Raw genomic sequence first — 20,690 nt, 5'->3', positions numbered from 1 at the left:
GTACAAAATGTTTTGGAAGGTTAAAAGAGTACATCAATTGACATAAAATATTAATGAGAAAGGATTTTTTTATTATTCATTTGCTGTTTAGTAAAGAAAAACACTTTGACATCAATGACTTATTTTTTCTTAGGAAAAATAATTATGGCGGCAGTAGGTTTTAATCCAAAGCCTCCAAAGAAACTGGAACCTTAATCCAGCGCCTTAGACACTGCTGATTTTTAGCTCATGCATCTGGATCATATCAATCAGCTATTGAGGAGAAAAGTCTTTATTATTATTGTTTTTCTTATTAGTGGAGAAAAACATTTTGTCATGTTTTCATAGTAAAATTATTATGGCAGCAGTGGGATTTGAACCCACACCTCCAGAGAGACTGGAGCCTAAATCCAGTGCCTTAGACCACTCGGCCATGCTACCACATGGATCTGACTGACTGAATGCTCACAGTTCTGGATCATACAGTTGAGAATATAGGAAAAAAATGTGTTGTTTTAAATCAATACTTGAAAATAAGTGTCATGTTACAAGTATTTAAAATACAAAAAGTTAAGGAAGCATAAAAAAAGGTACAAAATTAGTAGACAATATTAATGAGTAAGGATTTTTTATTATTGATTTGCTGTTTAGTAGAGTAAAACAGTTTGACATCAATAAATGTCATTTTCTCTTGAAAAGAATTATGGCAGCAGTGGGATTTGAACCCACGCCTCCAAAGAGACTGGAGCCTTAATCCAGCGCCTTAGACTGCTCGGCCATGCTACCACATATCTATTTTGGCTCCAAAGGTTATAGTTTATTATTTTACATATTATTTTTAAAGTTTGAGAAGACTCTTGAAATTGTGATAAACTGTTTTAAAATCTAGGACAGATGATGAACTTTTCAACCTTCCAATATTTTACTTTAGCAACATTAGTGGCCTTAGACCGCTCGGCCATGGTACCACATGGACACTCTTAGCTCACAGATCTGGGTCATATAGCTCAGGTTACAGTAAAAACATTTTTTAAAATCAATATTTAAAAAGAAGTGTAATGCAAAAAGTGTTTCAATTATGTACAAAACGTTTTGGAAGGTTAAAAAAGTACATAAATTGACATAAAATATCAATGAGAAAGGATATTTTTATTATTCATTTGCTGTTTAGTAGAGAAAAAACACTTTGACATCAATTACTTATTTTTTCTCAGGGAAAATAATTATGGCGGCAGTAGGTTTTGAACCAATTCCTCCAAAGAATCTGGAACTTTAATCCAGCACCTTAGACACTGCTGATTTTTAGCTAATGCTTCTGGATCATATTGATCAGATGTTGAGGAGAAAGGACTTTATTATTATTGATTTTCTTATTAGTGGAGAAAAACACATTGCCATCACTGACTGACATTTTCATAGTAAAATCATTATGAAAGCAGTGGGATTCGGCCCACGCCTCCAGAGAGACTGGAACCTAAATCCAGTGCCTTAGATCGCTCGCCCTTGCTACCCCATGGATACTTTTGACTCAAAGCTCAGAGTTCTGGATCATATAGTTAAGATTACAAGAAAAAATTGTGTAGTTATAAATCAATACTTGAAAAGAAGTGTCATGTTAAAAGTGTTTAAAATACAAAAATTTAAAAAAGGTACAAAATTAGCAGACAATATTAATTAGAAAGGATTTTTTATTATTGACTTGCTGTTTAGTGGAGAAAAACACTTTGACATCAATGACAGTCGTTTTATCTTGAAAATAATGATGACAGCAGTGGAATTTGAACCCATGCCTCCAAACAGACTGGAGCCTTAATGCAGCATCTTAGACCGCTTAGCCACATTTCTACCTTGACTCCATAGCTCATAGTTTATAATTGTACATATTATTTTTACATTTTGAGAAAACTCTTGAAATTATGATAAACTGTTTTAAAATCAAGGGCAGATGATGAACTTTTTAACCTACCAATATTTTATTTTAGCAGCTTAGTGGCCTTAGACTAGTCGGCCATGGTACCAAATGAACACTCTTAGCTCACAGATCTGGGCCATATAGCACAGATTACAGTACAAACTTTTTTTTTTGTTTTAAATAAATACTTAAAAAGAAGTGTCATACCAAAAGTGTTTAAGTTATGTACAAAATGTTTTGGAAGGTTAAAAAAGTACATAAATTGACATAAAATATTAATGAGAAAGGATTTTTTTATTATTCATTTGCTGTTTAGTAAAGAGAAACACTTTGACATCAATTACTTATTTTTTCTTAGGAAAAATAATTATGGCGGCAGTAGGTTTTGATCCAAAGCCTCCAAAGAAACTGGAACCTTAATCCAGCGCCTTAGACACTGCTGATTTTTAGCTCATGCATCTGAATCATATCAATCAGCTATTGAGGAGAAAAGTCTTTATTATTATTGTTTTTCTTATTAGTGGAGCAAAACATTTTGTCATCACTGACTGATGTTTTCATAGTAAAATCATTATGGCAGCAGTGGGATTTGAACCCACGCCTCCAGAGAGACTGGAGCCTAAATCCAGCGCCTTAGACCGCTCGACCATGCTACCACATGGACCTGTCTGACTGAATGCTCACAGTTCTGGATCATACAGATGAGATTACAGGAAAAAAATGTGTTGTTTTAAATCAATACTTGAAAAGAAGTGTCATGTTACAAGTATTTAAAATACAAAAAGTTAAGAAAGCATAAAAAAGGTACAAAACTAGTAGACAATATTAATGAGTAAGGATTTTTTATTATTGATTTGCTGTTTAGTAGAGTAAAACAGTTTGACATCAATAAATGTCATTTTCTCTTGAAAATAATTATGGCAGCAGTGGGATTTGAACCCACGCCTCCAAAGAGACTGGAGCCTTAATCCAGCGCCTTAGACCGCTCGGCCATGCTACCACATATGTATTTCGGCTCCAAAGGTCATAGTTTATTATTTTACATATTATTTTTAATGTTTGAGAAGACTCTTGAAATTGTGATAAACTGTTTTAAAATCTAGGACAGATGATGAACTTTTCAACCTTCCAATATTTTAATTTAGCAACTTAGTGGCCTTAGACCGCTCGGCCATGGTACCACATGGACACTCTTAGCTCACAGATCTGGGTCATATAGCTCAGGTTACAGTAAAAACATTTTTTAAAATCAATATTTAAAAAGAAGTGTAATGCAAAAAGTGTTTAAATTATGTACAAAACGTTTTGGAAGGTTAAAAAAGTACATAAATTGACATAAAATATCAATGAGAAAGGATATTTTTATTATTCATTTGCTGTTTAGTAGAGAAAAAACACTTTGACATCAATTACTTATTTTTTCTCAGGGAAAATAATTATGGTGGCAGTAGGTTTTGAACCAATTCCTCCAAAGAATCTGGAACTTTAATCCAGCACCTTAGACACTGCTGATTTTTAGCTAATGCATCTGGATCATATTGATCAGATGTTGAGGAGAAAGGACTTTATTATTATTGATTTTCTTATTAGTGGAGAAAAACACATTGCCATCACTGACTGACATTTTCATAGTAAAATCATTATGGAAGCAGTGGGATTCGGCCCACGCCTCCAGAGAGTCTGGAACCTAAATCCAGTGCCTTAGATCGCTCGCCCTTGCTACCCCATGGATACTTTTGACTCAAAGCTCAGAGTTCTGGATCATATAGTTAAGATTACAAGAAAAAAATTGTGTAGTTATAAATCAATACTTGAAAAGAAGTGTCATGTTAAAAGTGTTTAAAATACAAAAATTTAAAAAAGGTACAAAATTAGCAGACAATATTAATTAGAAAGGATTTTTTATTATTGACTTGCTGTTTAGTGGAGAAAAACACTTTGACATCAATGACAGTCGTTTTATCTTGAAAATAATTATGACAGCAGTGGAATTTGAACCCATGCCTCCAAACAGACTGGAGCCTTAATGCAGCATCTTAGACCGCTTAGCCACATTTCTACCTTGACTCCATAGCTCATAGTTTATAATTGTACATATTATTTTTACATTTTGAGAAAACTCTTGAAATTATGATAAACTGTTTTAAAATCTAGGGCAGATGATGAACTTTTTAACCTACCAATATTTTAATTTAGCAGCTTAGTGGCCTTAGACTGCTCGGCCATGGTACCAAATGAACACTCTTAGCTCACAGATCTGGGCTATATAGCACAGATTACAGTACAAACATTTTTTGTTTTGTTTTAAATAAATACTTAAAAAGAAGTGTCATACCAAAAGTGTTTAAGTTATGTACAAAATGTTTTGGAAGGTTAAAAAAGTACATAAATTGACATAAAATATTAATGAGAAAGGATTTTTTTATTATTCATTTGCTGTTTAGTAAAGAAAAACACTTTGACATCAATTACTTATTTTTTCTTAGGAAAAATAATTATGGCGGCAGTAGGTTTTGATCCAAAGCCTCCAAAGAAACTGGACCCTTAATCCAGTGCCTTAGACACTGCTGATTTTTAGCTCATGCATCTGGATCATATCAATCAGCTATTGAGGAGAAAAGTCTTTATTATTATTGTTTTTCTTATTAGTGGAGAAAAACATTTTGTCATCACTGACTGATGTTTTCATAGTAAAACCATTATGGCAGCAGTGGGATTTGAACCCACGCCTGCAGAGAGACTGGAGCCTAAATCCAGCGCCTTAGACCGCTCGGCCATTCTTCCACATGGACCTGTCTGACTGAAAGCTCACAGTTCTGGATCATACAGTTGAGATTACAGGAAAAAAATGTGTTGTTTTAAATCAATACTTGAAAAGAAGTGTCATGTTACAAGTATTTAAAATACAAAAAGTTAAGGAAGCATAAAAAAGGTACAAAATTAGTAGACAATATTAATGAGTAAGGATTTTTTATTATTGATTTGCTGTTTAGTAGAGTAAAACAGTTTGACATCAATAAATGTCATTTTCTCTTGAAAAGAATTATGGCAGCAGTGGGATTTGAACCCACGCCTCCAAAGAGACTGGAGCCTTAATCCAGCGCCTTAGACCGCTCGGCCATGCTACCACATATCTATTTTGGCTCCAAAGGTTATAGTTTATTATTTTACATATTATTTTTAAAGTTTGAGAAGACTCTTGAAATTGTGATAAACTGTTTTAAAATCTAGGACAGATGATGAACTTTTCAACCTTCCAATATTTTACTTTAGCAACATTAGTGGCCTTAGACCGCTCGGCCATGGTACCACATGGACACTCTTAGCTCACAGATCTGGGTCATATAGCTCAGGTTACAGTAAAAACATTTTTTAAAATCAATATTTAAAAAGAAGTGTAATGCAAAAAGTGTTTCAATTATGTACAAAACGTTTTGGAAGGTTAAAAAAGTACATAAATTGACATAAAATATCAATGAGAAAGGATATTTTTATTATTCATTTGCTGTTTAGTAGAGAAAAAACACTTTGACATCAATTACTTATTTTTTCTCAGGGAAAATAATTATGGCGGCAGTAGGTTTTGAACCAATTCCTCCAAAGAATCTGGAACTTTAATCCAGCACCTTAGACACTGCTGATTTTTAGCTAATGCTTCTGGATCATATTGATCAGATGTTGAGGAGAAAGGACTTTATTATTATTGATTTTCTTATTAGTGGAGAAAAACACATTGCCATCACTGACTGACATTTTCATAGTAAAATCATTATGAAAGCAGTGGGATTCGGCCCACGCCTCCAGAGAGACTGGAACCTAAATCCAGTGCCTTAGATCGCTCGCCCTTGCTACCCCATGGATACTTTTGACTCAAAGCTCAGAGTTCTGGATCATATAGTTAAGATTACAAGAAAAAATTGTGTAGTTATAAATCAATACTTGAAAAGAAGTGTCATGTTAAAAGTGTTTAAAATACAAAAATTTAAAAAAGGTACAAAATTAGCAGACAATATTAATTAGAAAGGATTTTTTATTATTGACTTGCTGTTTAGTGGAGAAAAACACTTTGACATCAATGACAGTCGTTTTATCTTGAAAATAATGATGACAGCAGTGGAATTTGAACCCATGCCTCCAAACAGACTGGAGCCTTAATGCAGCATCTTAGACCGCTTAGCCACATTTCTACCTTGACTCCATAGCTCATAGTTTATAATTTTACATATTATTTTTACATTTTGAGAAGACTCTTGAAATTATGATAAACTGTTTTAAAATCTAGGGCAGGTGATGAACTTTTTAACCTACCAATATTTTATTTTAGCAGCTTAGTGGCCTTAGACTAGTCGGCCATGGTACCAAATGAACACTCTTAGCTCACAGATCTGGGCCATATAGCACAGATTACAGTACAAACATTTTTTTTTGTTTTAAATAAATACTTAAAAAGAAGTGTCATACCAAAAGTGTTTAAGTTATGTACAAAATGTTTTGGAAGGTTAAAAAAGTACATAAATTGACATAAAATATTAATGAGAAAGGATTTTTTTATTATTCATTTGCTGTTTAGTAAAGAAAAACACTTTGACATCAATTACTTATTTTTTCTTAGGAAAAATAATTATGGCGGCAGTAGGTTTTGATCCAAAGCCTCCAAAGAAACTGGAACCTTAATCCAGCGCCTTAGACACTGCTGATTTTTAGCTCATGCATCTGAATCATATCAATCAGCTATTGAGGAGAAAAGTCTTTATTATTATTGTTTTTCTTATTAGTGGAGCAAAACATTTTGTCATCACTGACTGATGTTTTCATAGTAAAATCATTATGGCAGCAGTGGGATTTGAACCCACGCCTCCAGAGAGACTGGAGCCTAAATCCAGCGCCTTAGACCGCTCGACCATGCTACCACATGGACCTGTCTGACTGAATGCTCACAGTTCTGGATCATACAGTTGAGATTACAGGAAAAAAATGTGTTGTTTTAAATCAATACTTGAAAAGAAGTGTCATGTTACAAGTATTTAAAATACAAAAAGTTAAGAAAGCATAAAAAAGGTACAAAACTAGTAGACAATATTAATGAGTAAGGATTTTTTATTATTGATTTGCTGTTTAGTAGAGTAAAACAGTTTGACATCAATAAATGTCATTTTCTCTTGAAAAGAATTATGGCAGCAGTGGGATTTGAACCCACGCCTCCAAAGAGACTGGAGCCTTAATCCAGCGCCTTAGACCGCTCGGCCATGCTACCACATATCTATTTTGGCTCCAAAGGTTATAGTTTATTATTTTACATATTATTTTTAAAGTTTGAGAAGACTCTTGAAATTGTGATAAACTGTTTTAAAATCTAGGACAGATGATGAACTTTTCAACCTTCCAATATTTTACTTTAGCAACATTAGTGGCCTTAGACCGCTCGGCCATGGTACCACATGGACACTCTTAGCTCACAGATCTGGGTCATATAGCTCAGGTTACAGTAAAAACATTTTTTAAAATCAATATTTAAAAAGAAGTGTAATGCAAAAAGTGTTTAAATTATGTACAAAACGTTTTGGAAGGTTAAAAAAGTACATAAATTGACATAAAATATCAATGAGAAAGGATATTTTTATTATTCATTTGCTGTTTAGTAGAGAAAAAACACTTTGACATCAATTACTTATTTTTTCTCAGGGAAAATAATTATGGCGGCAGTAGGTTTTGAACCAATTCCTCCAAAGAATCTGGAACTTTAATCCAGCACCTTAGACACTGCTGATTTTTAGCTAATGCTTCTGGATCATATTGATCAGATGTTGAGGAGAAAGGACTTTATTATTATTGATTTTCTTATTAGTGGAGAAAAACACATTGCCATCACTGACTGACATTTTCATAGTAAAATCATTATGAAAGCAGTGGGATTCAGCCCACGCCTCCAGAGAGACTGGAACCTAAATCCAGTGCCTTAGATCGCTCGCCCTTGCTACCCCATGGATACTTTTGACTCAAAGCTCAGAGTTCTGGATCATATAGTTAAGATTACAAGAAAAAATTGTGTAGTTATAAATCAATACTTGAAAAGAAGTGTCATGTTAAAAGTGTTTAAAATACAAAAATTTAAAAAAGGTACAAAATTAGCAGACAATATTAATTAGAAAGGATTTTTTATTATTGACTTGCTGTTTAGTGGAGAAAAACACTTTGACATCAATGACAGTCGTTTTATCTTGAAAATAATGATGACAGCAGTGGAATTTGAACCCATGCCTCCAAACAGACTGGAGCCTTAATGCAGCATCTTAGACCGCTTAGCCACATTTCTACCTTGACTCCATAGCTCATAGTTTATAATTGTACATATTATTTTTACATTTTGAGAAAACTCTTGAAATTATGATAAACTGTTTTAAAATCTAGGGCAGATGATGAACTTTTTAACCTACCAATATTTTATTTTAGCAGCTTAGTGGCCTTAGACTAGTCGGCCATGGTACCAAATGAACACTCTTAGCTCACAGATCTGGGCCATATAGCACAGATTACAGTACAAACATTTTTTTTGTTTTAAATAAATACTTAAAAAGAAGTGTCATACCAAAAGTGTTTAAGTTATGTACAAAATGTTTTGGAAGGTTAAAAAAGTACATAAATTGACATAAAATATTAATGAGAAAGGATTTTTTTATTATTCATTTGCTGTTTAGTAAAGAAAAACACTTTGACATCAATTACTTATTTTTTCTTAGGAAAAATAATTATGGCGGCAGTAGGTTTTGATCCAAAGCCTCCAAAGAAACTGGAACCTTAATCCAGCGCCTTAGACACTGCTGATTTTTAGCTCATGCATCTGAATCATATCAATCAGCTATTGAGGAGAAAAGTCTTTATTATTATTGTTTTTCTTATTAGTGGAGCAAAACATTTTGTCATCACTGACTGATGTTTTCATAGTAAAATCATTATGGCAGCAGTGGGATTTGAACCCACGCCTCCAGAGAGACTGGAGCCTAAATCCAGCGCCTTAGACCGCTCGACCATGCTACCACATGGACCTGTCTGACTGAATGCTCACAGTTCTGGATCATACAGTTGAGATTACAGGAAAAAAATGTGTTGTTTTAAATCAATACTTGAAAAGAAGTGTCATGTTACAAGTATTTAAAATACAAAAAGTTAAGAAAGCATAAAAAAGGTACAAAACTAGTAGACAATATTAATGAGTAAGGATTTTTTATTATTGATTTGCTGTTTAGTAGAGTAAAACAGTTTGACATCAATAAATGTCATTTTCTCTTGAAAAGAATTATGGCAGCAGTGGGATTTGAACCCACACCTCCAAAGAGACTGGAGCCTTAATCCAGCGCCTTAGACCGCTCGGCCATGCTACCACATATCTATTTTGGCTCCAAAGGTTATAGTTTATTATTTTACATATTATTTTTAAAGTTTGAGAAGACTCTTGAAATTGTGATAAACTGTTTTAAAATCTAGGACAGATGATGAACTTTTCAACCTTCCAATATTTTACTTTAGCAACATTAGTGGCCTTAGACCGCTCGGCCATGGTACCACATGGACACTCTTAGCTCACAGATCTGGGTCATATAGCTCAGGTTACAGTAAAAACATTTTTTAAAATCAATATTTAAAAAGAAGTGTAATGCAAAAAGTGTTTAAGTTATGTACAAAATGTTTTGGAAGGTTAAAAAAGTACATAAATTGACATAAAATATTAATGAGAAAGGATTTTTTTATTATTCATTTGCTGTTTAGTAAAGAGAAACACTTTGACATCAATTACTTATTTTTTCTTAGGAAAAATAATTATGGCGGCAGTAGGTTTTGATCCAAAGCCTCCAAAGAAATTGGAACCTTAATCCAGCGCCTTAGACACTGCTGATTTTTAGCTCATGCATCTGAATCATATCAATCAGCTATTGAGGAGAAAAGTCTTTATTATTATTGTTTTTCTTATTAGTGGAGCAAAACATTTTGTCATCACTGACTGATGTTTTCATAGTAAAATCATTATGGCAGCAGTGGGATTTGAACCCACGCCTCCAGAGAGACTGGAGCCTAAATCCAGCGCCTTAGACCGCTCGACCATGCTACCACATGGACCTGTCTGACTGAATGCTCACAGTTCTGGATCATACAGATGAGATTACAGGAAAAAAATGTGTTGTTTTAAATCAATACTTGAAAAGAAGTGTCATGTTACAAGTATTTAAAATACAAAAAGTTAAGAAAGCATAAAAAAGGTACAAAACTAGTAGACAATATTAATGAGTAAGGATTTTTTATTATTGATTTGCTGTTTAGTAGAGTAAAACAGTTTGACATCAATAAATGTCATTTTCTCTTGAAAAGAATTATGGCAGCAGTGGGATTTGAACCCACGCCTCCAAAGAGACTGGAGCCTTAATCCAGCGCCTTAGACCGCTCGGCCATGCTACCACATATGTATTTCGGCTCCAAAGGTCATAGTTTATTATTTTACATATTATTTTTAATGTTTGAGAAGACTCTTGAAATTGTGATAAACTGTTTTAAAATCTAGGACAGATGATGAACTTTTCAACCTTCCAATATTTTAATTTAGCAACTTAGTGGCCTTAGACCGCTCGGCCATGGTACCACATGGACACTCTTAGCTCACAGATCTGGGTCATATAGCTCAGGTTACAGTAAAAACATTTTTTAAAATCAATATTTAAAAAGAAGTGTAATGCAAAAAGTGTTTAAATTATGTACAAAACGTTTTGGAAGGTTAAAAAAGTACATAAATTGACATAAAATATCAATGAGAAAGGATATTTTTATTATTCATTTGCTGTTTAGTAGAGAAAAAACACTTTGACATCAATTACTTATTTTTTCTCAGGGAAAATAATTATGGTGGCAGTAGGTTTTGAACCAATTCCTCCAAAGAATCTGGAACTTTAATCCAGCACCTTAGACACTGCTGATTTTTAGCTAATGCATCTGGATCATATTGATCAGATGTTGAGGAGAAAGGACTTTATTATTATTGATTTTCTTATTAGTGGAGAAAAACACATTGCCATCACTGACTGACATTTTCATAGTAAAATCATTATGGAAGCAGTGGGATTCGGCCCACGCCTCCAGAGAGTCTGGAACCTAAATCCAGTGCCTTAGATCGCTCGCCCTTGCTACCCCATGGATACTTTTGACTCAAAGCTCAGAGTTCTGGATCATATAGTTAAGATTACAAGAAAAAAATTGTGTAGTTATAAATCAATACTTGAAAAGAAGTGTCATGTTAAAAGTGTTTAAAATACAAAAATTTAAAAAAGGTACAAAATTAGCAGACAATATTAATTAGAAAGGATTTTTTATTATTGACTTGCTGTTTAGTGGAGAAAAACACTTTGACATCAATGACAGTCGTTTTATCTTGAAAATAATTATGACAGCAGTGGAATTTGAACCCATGCCTCCAAACAGACTGGAGCCTTAATGCAGCATCTTAGACCGCTTAGCCACATTTCTACCTTGACTCCATAGCTCATAGTTTATAATTGTACATATTATTTTTACATTTTGAGAAAACTCTTGAAATTATGATAAACTGTTTTAAAATCTAGGGCAGATGATGAACTTTTTAACCTACCAATATTTTAATTTAGCAGCTTAGTGGCCTTAGACTGCTCGGCCATGGTACCAAATGAACACTCTTAGCTCACAGATCTGGGCTATATAGCACAGATTACAGTACAAACATTTTTTGTTTTGTTTTAAATAAATACTTAAAAAGAAGTGTCATACCAAAAGTGTTTAAGTTATGTACAAAATGTTTTGGAAGGTTAAAAAAGTACATAAATTGACATAAAATATTAATGAGAAAGGATTTTTTTATTATTCATTTGCTGTTTAGTAAAGAAAAACACTTTGACATCAATTACTTATTTTTTCTTAGGAAAAATAATTATGGCGGCAGTAGGTTTTGATCCAAAGCCTCCAAAGAAACTGGACCCTTAATCCAGTGCCTTAGACACTGCTGATTTTTAGCTCATGCATCTGGATCATATCAATCAGCTATTGAGGAGAAAAGTCTTTATTATTATTGTTTTTCTTATTAGTGGAGAAAAACATTTTGTCATCACTGACTGATGTTTTCATAGTAAAACCATTATGGCAGCAGTGGGATTTGAACCCACGCCTGCAGAGAGACTGGAGCCTAAATCCAGCGCCTTAGACCGCTCGGCCATTCTTCCACATGGACCTGTCTGACTGAAAGCTCACAGTTCTGGATCATACAGTTGAGATTACAGGAAAAAAATGTGTTGTTTTAAATCAATACTTGAAAAGAAGTGTCATGTTACAAGTATTTAAAATACAAAAAGTTAAGGAAGCATAAAAAAGGTACAAAATTAGTAGACAATATTAATGAGTAAGGATTTTTTATTATTGATTTGCTGTTTAGTAGAGTAAAACAGTTTGACATCAATAAATGTCATTTTCTCTTGAAAAGAATTATGGCAGCAGTGGGATTTGAACCCACGCCTCCAAAGAGACTGGAGCCTTAATCCAGCGCCTTAGACCGCTCGGCCATGCTACCACATATCTATTTTGGCTCCAAAGGTTATAGTTTATTATTTTACATATTATTTTTAAAGTTTGAGAAGACTCTTGAAATTGTGATAAACTGTTTTAAAATCTAGGACAGATGATGAACTTTTCAACCTTCCAATATTTTACTTTAGCAACATTAGTGGCCTTAGACCGCTCGGCCATGGTACCACATGGACACTCTTAGCTCACAGATCTGGGTCATATAGCTCAGGTTACAGTAAAAACATTTTTTAAAATCAATATTTAAAAAGAAGTGTAATGCAAAAAGTGTTTAAATTATGTACAAAACGTTTTGGAAGGTTAAAAAAGTACATAAATTGACATAAAATATCAATGAGAAAGGATATTTTTATTATTCATTTGCTGTTTAGTAGAGAAAAAACACTTTGACATCAATTACTTATTTTTTCTCAGGGAAAATAATTATGGCGGCAGTAGGTTTTGAACCAATTCCTCCAAAGAATCTGGAACTTTAATCCAGCACCTTAGACACTGCTGATTTTTAGCTAATGCTTCTGGATCATATTGATCAGATGTTGAGGAGAAAGGACTTTATTATTATTGATTTTCTTATTAGTGGAGAAAAACACATTGCCATCACTGACTGACATTTTCATAGTAAAATCATTATGAAAGCAGTGGGATTCAGCCCACGCCTCCAGAGAGACTGGAACCTAAATCCAGTGCCTTAGATCGCTCGCCCTTGCTACCCCATGGATACTTTTGACTCAAAGCTCAGAGTTCTGGATCATATAGTTAAGATTACAAGAAAAAATTGTGTAGTTATAAATCAATACTTGAAAAGAAGTGTCATGTTAAAAGTGTTTAAAATACAAAAATTTAAAAAAGGTACAAAATTAGCAGACAATATTAATTAGAAAGGATTTTTTATTATTGACTTGCTGTTTAGTGGAGAAAAACACTTTGACATCAATGACAGTCGTTTTATCTTGAAAATAATGATGACAGCAGTGGAATTTGAACCCATGCCTCCAAACAGACTGGAGCCTTAATGCAGCATCTTAGACCGCTTAGCCACATTTCTACCTTGACTCCATAGCTCATAGTTTATAATTGTACATATTATTTTTACATTTTGAGAAAACTCTTGAAATTATGATAAACTGTTTTAAAATCTAGGGCAGATGATGAACTTTTTAACCTACCAATATTTTATTTTAGCAGCTTAGTGGCCTTAGACTAGTCGGCCATGGTACCAAATGAACACTCTTAGCTCACAGATCTGGGCCATATAGCACAGATTACAGTACAAACATTTTTTTTGTTTTAAATAAATACTTAAAAAGAAGTGTCATACCAAAAGTGTTTAAGTTATGTACAAAATGTTTTGGAAGGTTAAAAAAGTACATAAATTGACATAAAATATTAATGAGAAAGGATTTTTTTATTATTCATTTGCTGTTTAGTAAAGAAAAACACTTTGACATCAATTACTTATTTTTTCTTAGGAAAAATAATTATGGCGGCAGTAGGTTTTGATCCAAAGCCTCCAAAGAAACTGGAACCTTAATCCAGCGCCTTAGACACTGCTGATTTTTAGCTCATGCATCTGAATCATATCAATCAGCTATTGAGGAGAAAAGTCTTTATTATTATTGTTTTTCTTATTAGTGGAGCAAAACATTTTGTCATCACTGACTGATGTTTTCATAGTAAAATCATTATGGCAGCAGTGGGATTTGAACCCACGCCTCCAGAGAGACTGGAGCCTAAATCCAGCGCCTTAGACCGCTCGACCATGCTACCACATGGACCTGTCTGACTGAATGCTCACAGTTCTGGATCATACAGTTGAGATTACAGGAAAAAAATGTGTTGTTTTAAATCAATACTTGAAAAGAAGTGTCATGTTACAAGTATTTAAAATACAAAAAGTTAAGAAAGCATAAAAAAGGTACAAAACTAGTAGACAATATTAATGAGTAAGGATTTTTTATTATTGATTTGCTGTTTAGTAGAGTAAAACAGTTTGACATCAATAAATGTCATTTTCTCTTGAAAAGAATTATGGCAGCAGTGGGATTTGAACCCACACCTCCAAAGAGACTGGAGCCTTAATCCAGCGCCTTAGACCGCTCGGCCATGCTACCACATATCTATTTTGGCTCCAAAGGTTATAGTTTATTATTTTACATATTATTTTTAAAGTTTGAGAAGACTCTTGAAATTGTGATAAACTGTTTTAAAATCTAGGACAGATGATGAACTTTTCAACCTTCCAATATTTTACTTTAGCAACATTAGTGGCCTTAGACCGCTCGGCCATGGTACCACATGGACACTCTTAGCTCACAGATCTGGGTCATATAGCTCAGGTTACAGTAAAAACATTTTTTAAAATCAATATTTAAAAAGAAGTGTAATGCAAAAAGTGTTTAAATTATGTACAAAACGTTTTGGAAGGTTAAAAAAGTACATAAATTGACATAAAATATCAATGAGAAAGGATATTTTTATTATTCATTTGCTGTTTAGCAGAGAAAAAACACTTTGACATCAATTACTTATTTTTTCTCAGGGAAAATAATTATGGCGGCAGTAGGTTTTGAACCAATTCCTCCAAAGAATCTGGAACTTTAATCCAGCACCTTAGACACTGCTGATTTTTAGCTAATGCTTCTGGATCATATTGATCAGATGTTGAGGAGAAAGGACTTTATTATTATTGATTTTCTTATTAGTGGAGAAAAACACATTGCCATCACTGACTGACATTTTCATAGTAAAATCATTATGAAAGCAGTGGGATTCAGCCCACGCCTCCAGAGAGACTGGAACCTAAATCCAGTGCCTTAGATCGCTCGCCCTTGCTACCCCATGGATACTTTTGACTCAAAGCTCAGAGTTCTGGATCATATAGTTAAGATTACAAGAAAAAATTGTGTAGTTATAAATCAATACTTGAAAAGAAGTGTCATGTTAAAAGTGTTTAAAATACAAAAATTTAAAAAAGGTACAAAATTAGCAGACAATATTAATTAGAAAGGATTTTTTATTATTGACTTGCTGTTTAGTGGAGAAAAACACTTTGACATCAATGACAGTCGTTTTATCTTGAAAATAATGATGACAGCAGTGGAATTTGAACCCATGCCTCCAAACAGACTGGAGCCTTAATGCAGCATCTTAGACCGCTTAGCCACATTTCTACCTTGACTCCATAGCTCATAGTTTATAATTGTACATATTATTTTTACATTTTGAGAAAACTCTTGAAATTATGATAAACTGTTTTAAAATCTAGGGCAGATGATGAACTTTTTAACCTACCAATATTTTATTTTAGCAGCTTAGTGGCCTTAGACTAGTCGGCCATGGTACCAAATGAACACTCTTAGCTCACAGATCTGGGCCATATAGCACAGATTACAGTACAAACATTTTTTTTTTGTTTTAAATAAATACTTAAAAAGAAGTGTCATACCAAAAGTGTTTAAGTTATGTACAAAATGTTTTGGAAGGTTAAAAAAGTACATAAATTGACATAAAATATTAATGAGAAAGGATTTTTTTATTATTCATTTGCTGTTTAGTAAAGAAAAACACTTTGACATCAATTACTTATTTTTTCTTAGGAAAAATAATTATGGCGGCAGTAGGTTTTGATCCAAAGCCTCCAAAGAAACTGGAACCTTAATCCAGCGCCTTAGACACTGCTGATTTTTAGCTCATGCATCTGAATCATATCAATCAGCTATTGAGGAGAAAAGTCTTTATTATTATTGTTTTTCTTATTAGTGGAGCAAAACATTTTGTCATCACTGACTGATGTTTTCATAGTAAAATCATTATGGCAGCAGTGGGATTTGAACCCACGCCTCCAGAGAGACTGGAGCCTAAATCCAGCGCCTTAGACCGCTCGACCATGCTACCACATGGATCTGTCTGACTGAATGCTCACAGTTCTGGATCATACAGTTGAGATTACAGGAAAAAAATGTGTTGTTTTAAATCAATACTTGAAAAGAAGTGTCATGTTACAAGTATTTAAAATACAAAAAGTTAAGAAAGCATAAAAAAGGTACAAAACTAGTAGACAATATTAATGAGTAAGGATTTTTTATTATTGATTTGCTGTTTAGTAGAGTAAAACAGTTTGACATCAATAAATGTCATTTTCTCTTGAAAAGAATTATGGCAGCAGTGGGATTTGAACCCACGCCTCCAAAGAGACTGGAGCCTTAATCCAGCGCCTTAGACCGCTCGGCCATGCTACCACATATCTATTTTGGCTCCAAAGGTTATAGTTTATTATTTTACATATTATTTTTAAAGTTTGAGAAGACTCTTGAAATTGTGATAAACTGTTTTAAAATCTAGGACAGATGATGAACTTTTCAACCTTCCAATATTTTACTTTAGCAACATTAGTGGCCTTAGACCGCTCGGCCATGGTACCACATGGACACTCTTAGCTCACAGATCTGGGTCATATAGCTCAGGTTACAGTAAAAACATTTTTTTAAATCAATATTTAAAAAGAAGTGTAATGCAAAAAGTGTTTAAATTATGTACAAAACGTTTTGGAAGGTTAAAAAAGTACATAAATTGACATAAAATATCAATGAGAAAGGATATTTTTATTATTCATTTGCTGTTTAGTAGAGAAAAAACACTTTGACATCAATTACTTATTTTTTCTCAGGGAAAATAATTATGGCGGCAGTAGGTTTTGAACCAATTCCTCCAAAGAATCTGGAACTTTAATCCAGCACCTTAGACACTGCTGATTTTTAGCTAATGCTTCTGGATCATATTGATCAGATGTTGAGGAGAAAGGACTTTATTATTATTGATTTTCTTATTAGTGGAGAAAAACACATTGCCATCACTGACTGACATTTTCATAGTAAAATCATTATGAAAGCAGTGGGATTCAGCCCACGCCTCCAGAGAGACTGGAACCTAAATCCAGTGCCTTAGATCGCTCGCCCTTGCTACCCCATGGATACTTTTGACTCAAAGCTCAGAGTTCTGGATCATATAGTTAAGATTACAAGAAAAAATTGTGTAGTTATAAATCAATACTTGAAAAGAAGTGTCATGTTAAAAGTGTTTAAAATACAAAAATTTAAAAAAGGTACAAAATTAGCAGACAATATTAATTAGAAAGGATTTTTTATTATTGACTTGCTGTTTAGTGGAGAAAAACACTTTGACATCAATGACAGTCGTTTTATCTTGAAAATAATGATGACAGCAGTGGAATTTGAACCCATGCCTCCAAACAGACTGGAGCCTTAATGCAGCATCTTAGACCGCTTAGCCACATTTCTACCTTGACTCCATAGCTCATAGTTTATAATTGTACATATTATTTTTACATTTTGAGAAAACTCTTGAAATTATGATAAACTGTTTTAAAATCTAGGGCAGATGATGAACTTTTTAACCTACCAATATTTTATTTTAGCAGCTTAGTGGCCTTAGACTAGTCGGCCATGGTACCAAATGAACACTCTTAGCTCACAGATCTGGGCCATATAGCACAGATTACAGTACAAACATTTTTTTTTTGTTTTAAATAAATACTTAAAAAGAAGTGTCATACCAAAAGTGTTTAAGTTATGTACAAAATGTTTTGGAAGGTTAAAAAAGTACATAAATTGACATAAAATATTAATGAGAAAGGATTTTTTTATTATTCATTTGCTGTTTAGTAAAGAAAAACACTTTGACATCAATTACTTATTTTTTCTTAGGAAAAATAATTATGGCGGCAGTAGGTTTTGATCCAAAGCCTCCAAAGAAACTGGAACCTTAATCCAGCGCCTTAGACACTGCTGATTTTTAGCTCATGCATCTGAATCATATCAATCAGCTATTGAGGAGAAAAGTCTTTATTATTATTGTTTTTCTTATTAGTGGAGCAAAACAATTTGTCATCACTGACTGATGTTTTCATAGTAAAATCATTATGGCAGCAGTGGGATTTGAACCCACGCCTCCAGAGAGACTGGAGCCTAAATCCAGCGCCTTAGACCGCTTGACCATGCTACCACATGGACCTGTCTGACTGAATGCTCACAGTTCTGGATCATACAGTTGAGATTACAGGAAAAAAATGTGTTGTTTTAAATCAATACTTGAAAAGAAGTGTCATGTTACAAGTATTTAAAATACAAAAAGTTAAGAAAGCATAAAAAAGGTACAAAACTAGTAGACAATATTAATGAGTAAGGATTTTTTATTATTGATTTGCTGTTTAGTAGAGTAAAACAGTTTGACATCAATAAATGTCATTTTCTCTTGAAAAGAATTATGGCAGCAGTGGGATTTGAACCCACGCCTCCAAAGAGACTGGAGCCTTAATCCAGCGCCTTAGACCGCTCGGCCATGCTACCACATATCTATTTTGGCTCCAAAGGTTATAGTTTATTATTTTACATATTATTTTTAAAGTTTGAGAAGACTCTTGAAATTGTGATAAACTGTTTTAAAATCTAGGACAGATGATGAACTTTTCAACCTTCCAATATTTTACTTTAGCAACATTAGTGGCCTTAGACCGCTCGGCCATGGTACCACATGGACACTCTTAGCTCACAGATCTGGGTCATATAGCTCAGGTTACAGTAAAAACATTTTTTAAAATCAATATTTAAAAAGAAGTGTAATGCAAAAAGTGTTTAAATTATGTACAAAACGTTTTGGAAGGTTAAAAAAGTACATAAATTGACATAAAATATCAATGAGAAAGGATATTTTTATTATTCATTTGCTGTTTAGTAGAGAAAAAACACTTTGACATCAATTACTTATTTTTTCTCAGGGAAAATAATTATGGCGGCAGTAGGTTTTGAACCAATTCCTCCAAAGAATCTGGAACTTTAATCCAGCACCTTAGACACTGCTGATTTTTAGCTAATGCTTCTGGATCATATTGATCAGATGTTGAGGAGAAAGGACTTTATTTTTATTGATTTTCTTATTAGTGGAGAAAAACACATTGCCATCACTGACTGACATTTTCATAGTAAAATCATTATGAAAGCAGTGGGATTCGGCCCACGCCTCCAGAGAGACTGGAACCTAAATCCAGTGCCTTAGATCGCTCGCCCTTGCTACCCCATGGATACTTTTGACTCAAAGCTCAGAGTTCTGGATCATATAGTTAAGATTACAAGAAAAAATTGTGTAGTTATAAATCAATACTTGAAAAGAAGTGTCATGTTAAAAGTGTTTAAAATACAAAAATTTAAAAAAGGTACAAAATTAGCAGACAATATTAATTAGAAAGGATTTTTTATTATTGACTTGCTGTTTAGTGGAGAAAAACACTTTGACATCAATGACAGTCGTTTTATCTTGAAAATAATGATGACAGCAGTGGAATTTGAACCCATGCCTCCAAACAGACTGGAGCCTTAATGCAGCATCTTAGACCGCTTAGCCACATTTCTACCTTGACTCCATAGCTCATAGTTTATAATTGTACATATTATTTTTACATTTTGAGAAAACTCTTGAAATTATGATAAACTGTTTTAAAATCTAGGGCAGATGATGAACTTTTTAACCTACCAATATTTTATTTTAGCAGCTTAGTGGCCTTAGACTAGTCGGCCATGGTACCAAATGAACACTCTTAGCTCACAGATCTGGGCCATATAGCACAGATTACAGTACAAACATTTTTTTTTGTTTTAAATAAATACTTAAAAAGAAGTGTCATACCAAAAGTGTTTAAGTTATGTACAAAATGTTTTGGAAGGTTAAAAAAGTACATAAATTGACATAAAATATTAATGAGAAAGGATTTTTTTATTATTCATTTGCTGTTTAGTAAAGAAAAACACTTTGACATCAATTACTTATTTTTTCTTAGGAAAAATAATTAAGGCGGCAGTAGGTTTTGATCCAAAGCCTCCAAAGAAACTGGAACCTTAATCCAGCGCCTTAGACACTGCTGATTTTTAGCTCATGCATCTGAATCATATCAATCAGCTATTGAGGAGAAAAGTCTTTATTATTATTGTTTTTCTTATTAGTGGAGCAAAACATTTTGTCATCACTGACTGATGTTTTCATAGTAAAATCATTATGGCAGCAGTGGGATTTGAACCCACGCCTCCAGAGAGACTGGAGCCTAAATCCAGCGCCTTAGACCGCTCGACCATGCTACCACATGGACCTGTCTGACTGAATGCTCACAGTTCTGGATCATACAGTTGAGATTACAGGAAAA

At 33.4% G+C, this 20,690-nt stretch overlaps 21 non-coding genes across 21 annotated transcripts; all 21 read right to left on the bottom strand.

Annotated features, from left to right (window-relative positions):
* Window positions 1-338: 338 nt before the first annotated feature.
* On the bottom strand, window positions 339-420 carry TRNAL-UAG (transfer RNA leucine (anticodon UAG)). Its single transcript has one exon. It is a non-coding gene; the product is annotated as a tRNA-Leu (tRNA).
* Window positions 421-683: 263 nt separating this feature from the next.
* On the bottom strand, window positions 684-765 carry TRNAL-AAG (transfer RNA leucine (anticodon AAG)). The gene has a single exon. It is a non-coding gene; the product is annotated as a tRNA-Leu (tRNA).
* A 1,700-nt stretch (window positions 766-2,465) lies between these two features.
* TRNAL-UAG (transfer RNA leucine (anticodon UAG)) lies at window positions 2,466-2,547 on the bottom strand. Its single transcript has one exon. It is a non-coding gene; the product is annotated as a tRNA-Leu (tRNA).
* A 262-nt stretch (window positions 2,548-2,809) lies between these two features.
* Window positions 2,810-2,891, bottom strand: TRNAL-AAG (transfer RNA leucine (anticodon AAG)). Its single transcript has one exon. It is a non-coding gene; the product is annotated as a tRNA-Leu (tRNA).
* Window positions 2,892-4,593: 1,702 nt separating this feature from the next.
* Window positions 4,594-4,675, bottom strand: TRNAL-UAG (transfer RNA leucine (anticodon UAG)). Its single transcript has one exon. It is a non-coding gene; the product is annotated as a tRNA-Leu (tRNA).
* Window positions 4,676-4,937: 262 nt separating this feature from the next.
* On the bottom strand, window positions 4,938-5,019 carry TRNAL-AAG (transfer RNA leucine (anticodon AAG)). The gene has a single exon. It is a non-coding gene; the product is annotated as a tRNA-Leu (tRNA).
* A 1,700-nt stretch (window positions 5,020-6,719) lies between these two features.
* TRNAL-UAG (transfer RNA leucine (anticodon UAG)) lies at window positions 6,720-6,801 on the bottom strand. The gene has a single exon. It is a non-coding gene; the product is annotated as a tRNA-Leu (tRNA).
* A 262-nt stretch (window positions 6,802-7,063) lies between these two features.
* On the bottom strand, window positions 7,064-7,145 carry TRNAL-AAG (transfer RNA leucine (anticodon AAG)). Its single transcript has one exon. It is a non-coding gene; the product is annotated as a tRNA-Leu (tRNA).
* A 1,699-nt stretch (window positions 7,146-8,844) lies between these two features.
* TRNAL-UAG (transfer RNA leucine (anticodon UAG)) lies at window positions 8,845-8,926 on the bottom strand. Its single transcript has one exon. It is a non-coding gene; the product is annotated as a tRNA-Leu (tRNA).
* A 262-nt stretch (window positions 8,927-9,188) lies between these two features.
* Window positions 9,189-9,270, bottom strand: TRNAL-AAG (transfer RNA leucine (anticodon AAG)). The gene has a single exon. It is a non-coding gene; the product is annotated as a tRNA-Leu (tRNA).
* Window positions 9,271-9,913: 643 nt separating this feature from the next.
* On the bottom strand, window positions 9,914-9,995 carry TRNAL-UAG (transfer RNA leucine (anticodon UAG)). The gene has a single exon. It is a non-coding gene; the product is annotated as a tRNA-Leu (tRNA).
* A 262-nt stretch (window positions 9,996-10,257) lies between these two features.
* On the bottom strand, window positions 10,258-10,339 carry TRNAL-AAG (transfer RNA leucine (anticodon AAG)). Its single transcript has one exon. It is a non-coding gene; the product is annotated as a tRNA-Leu (tRNA).
* Window positions 10,340-12,041: 1,702 nt separating this feature from the next.
* Window positions 12,042-12,123, bottom strand: TRNAL-UAG (transfer RNA leucine (anticodon UAG)). The gene has a single exon. It is a non-coding gene; the product is annotated as a tRNA-Leu (tRNA).
* Window positions 12,124-12,385: 262 nt separating this feature from the next.
* TRNAL-AAG (transfer RNA leucine (anticodon AAG)) lies at window positions 12,386-12,467 on the bottom strand. The gene has a single exon. It is a non-coding gene; the product is annotated as a tRNA-Leu (tRNA).
* A 1,699-nt stretch (window positions 12,468-14,166) lies between these two features.
* TRNAL-UAG (transfer RNA leucine (anticodon UAG)) lies at window positions 14,167-14,248 on the bottom strand. Its single transcript has one exon. It is a non-coding gene; the product is annotated as a tRNA-Leu (tRNA).
* Window positions 14,249-14,510: 262 nt separating this feature from the next.
* On the bottom strand, window positions 14,511-14,592 carry TRNAL-AAG (transfer RNA leucine (anticodon AAG)). Its single transcript has one exon. It is a non-coding gene; the product is annotated as a tRNA-Leu (tRNA).
* Window positions 14,593-16,293: 1,701 nt separating this feature from the next.
* TRNAL-UAG (transfer RNA leucine (anticodon UAG)) lies at window positions 16,294-16,375 on the bottom strand. Its single transcript has one exon. It is a non-coding gene; the product is annotated as a tRNA-Leu (tRNA).
* Window positions 16,376-16,637: 262 nt separating this feature from the next.
* Window positions 16,638-16,719, bottom strand: TRNAL-AAG (transfer RNA leucine (anticodon AAG)). Its single transcript has one exon. It is a non-coding gene; the product is annotated as a tRNA-Leu (tRNA).
* A 1,701-nt stretch (window positions 16,720-18,420) lies between these two features.
* Window positions 18,421-18,502, bottom strand: TRNAL-UAG (transfer RNA leucine (anticodon UAG)). The gene has a single exon. It is a non-coding gene; the product is annotated as a tRNA-Leu (tRNA).
* Window positions 18,503-18,764: 262 nt separating this feature from the next.
* On the bottom strand, window positions 18,765-18,846 carry TRNAL-AAG (transfer RNA leucine (anticodon AAG)). Its single transcript has one exon. It is a non-coding gene; the product is annotated as a tRNA-Leu (tRNA).
* Window positions 18,847-20,546: 1,700 nt separating this feature from the next.
* Window positions 20,547-20,628, bottom strand: TRNAL-UAG (transfer RNA leucine (anticodon UAG)). Its single transcript has one exon. It is a non-coding gene; the product is annotated as a tRNA-Leu (tRNA).
* Between the last annotated feature and the right edge of the window lie 62 nt (window positions 20,629-20,690).

This window comes from Pseudophryne corroboree, chromosome 3, assembly GCF_028390025.1.
Source record: "Pseudophryne corroboree isolate aPseCor3 chromosome 3, aPseCor3.hap2, whole genome shotgun sequence".
Lineage (NCBI taxonomy): Eukaryota > Metazoa > Chordata > Amphibia > Anura > Myobatrachidae > Pseudophryne > Pseudophryne corroboree.
Note: the sequence above shows the minus strand (reverse complement) of the source record. Positions and strands in the feature narration are given on the sequence as shown.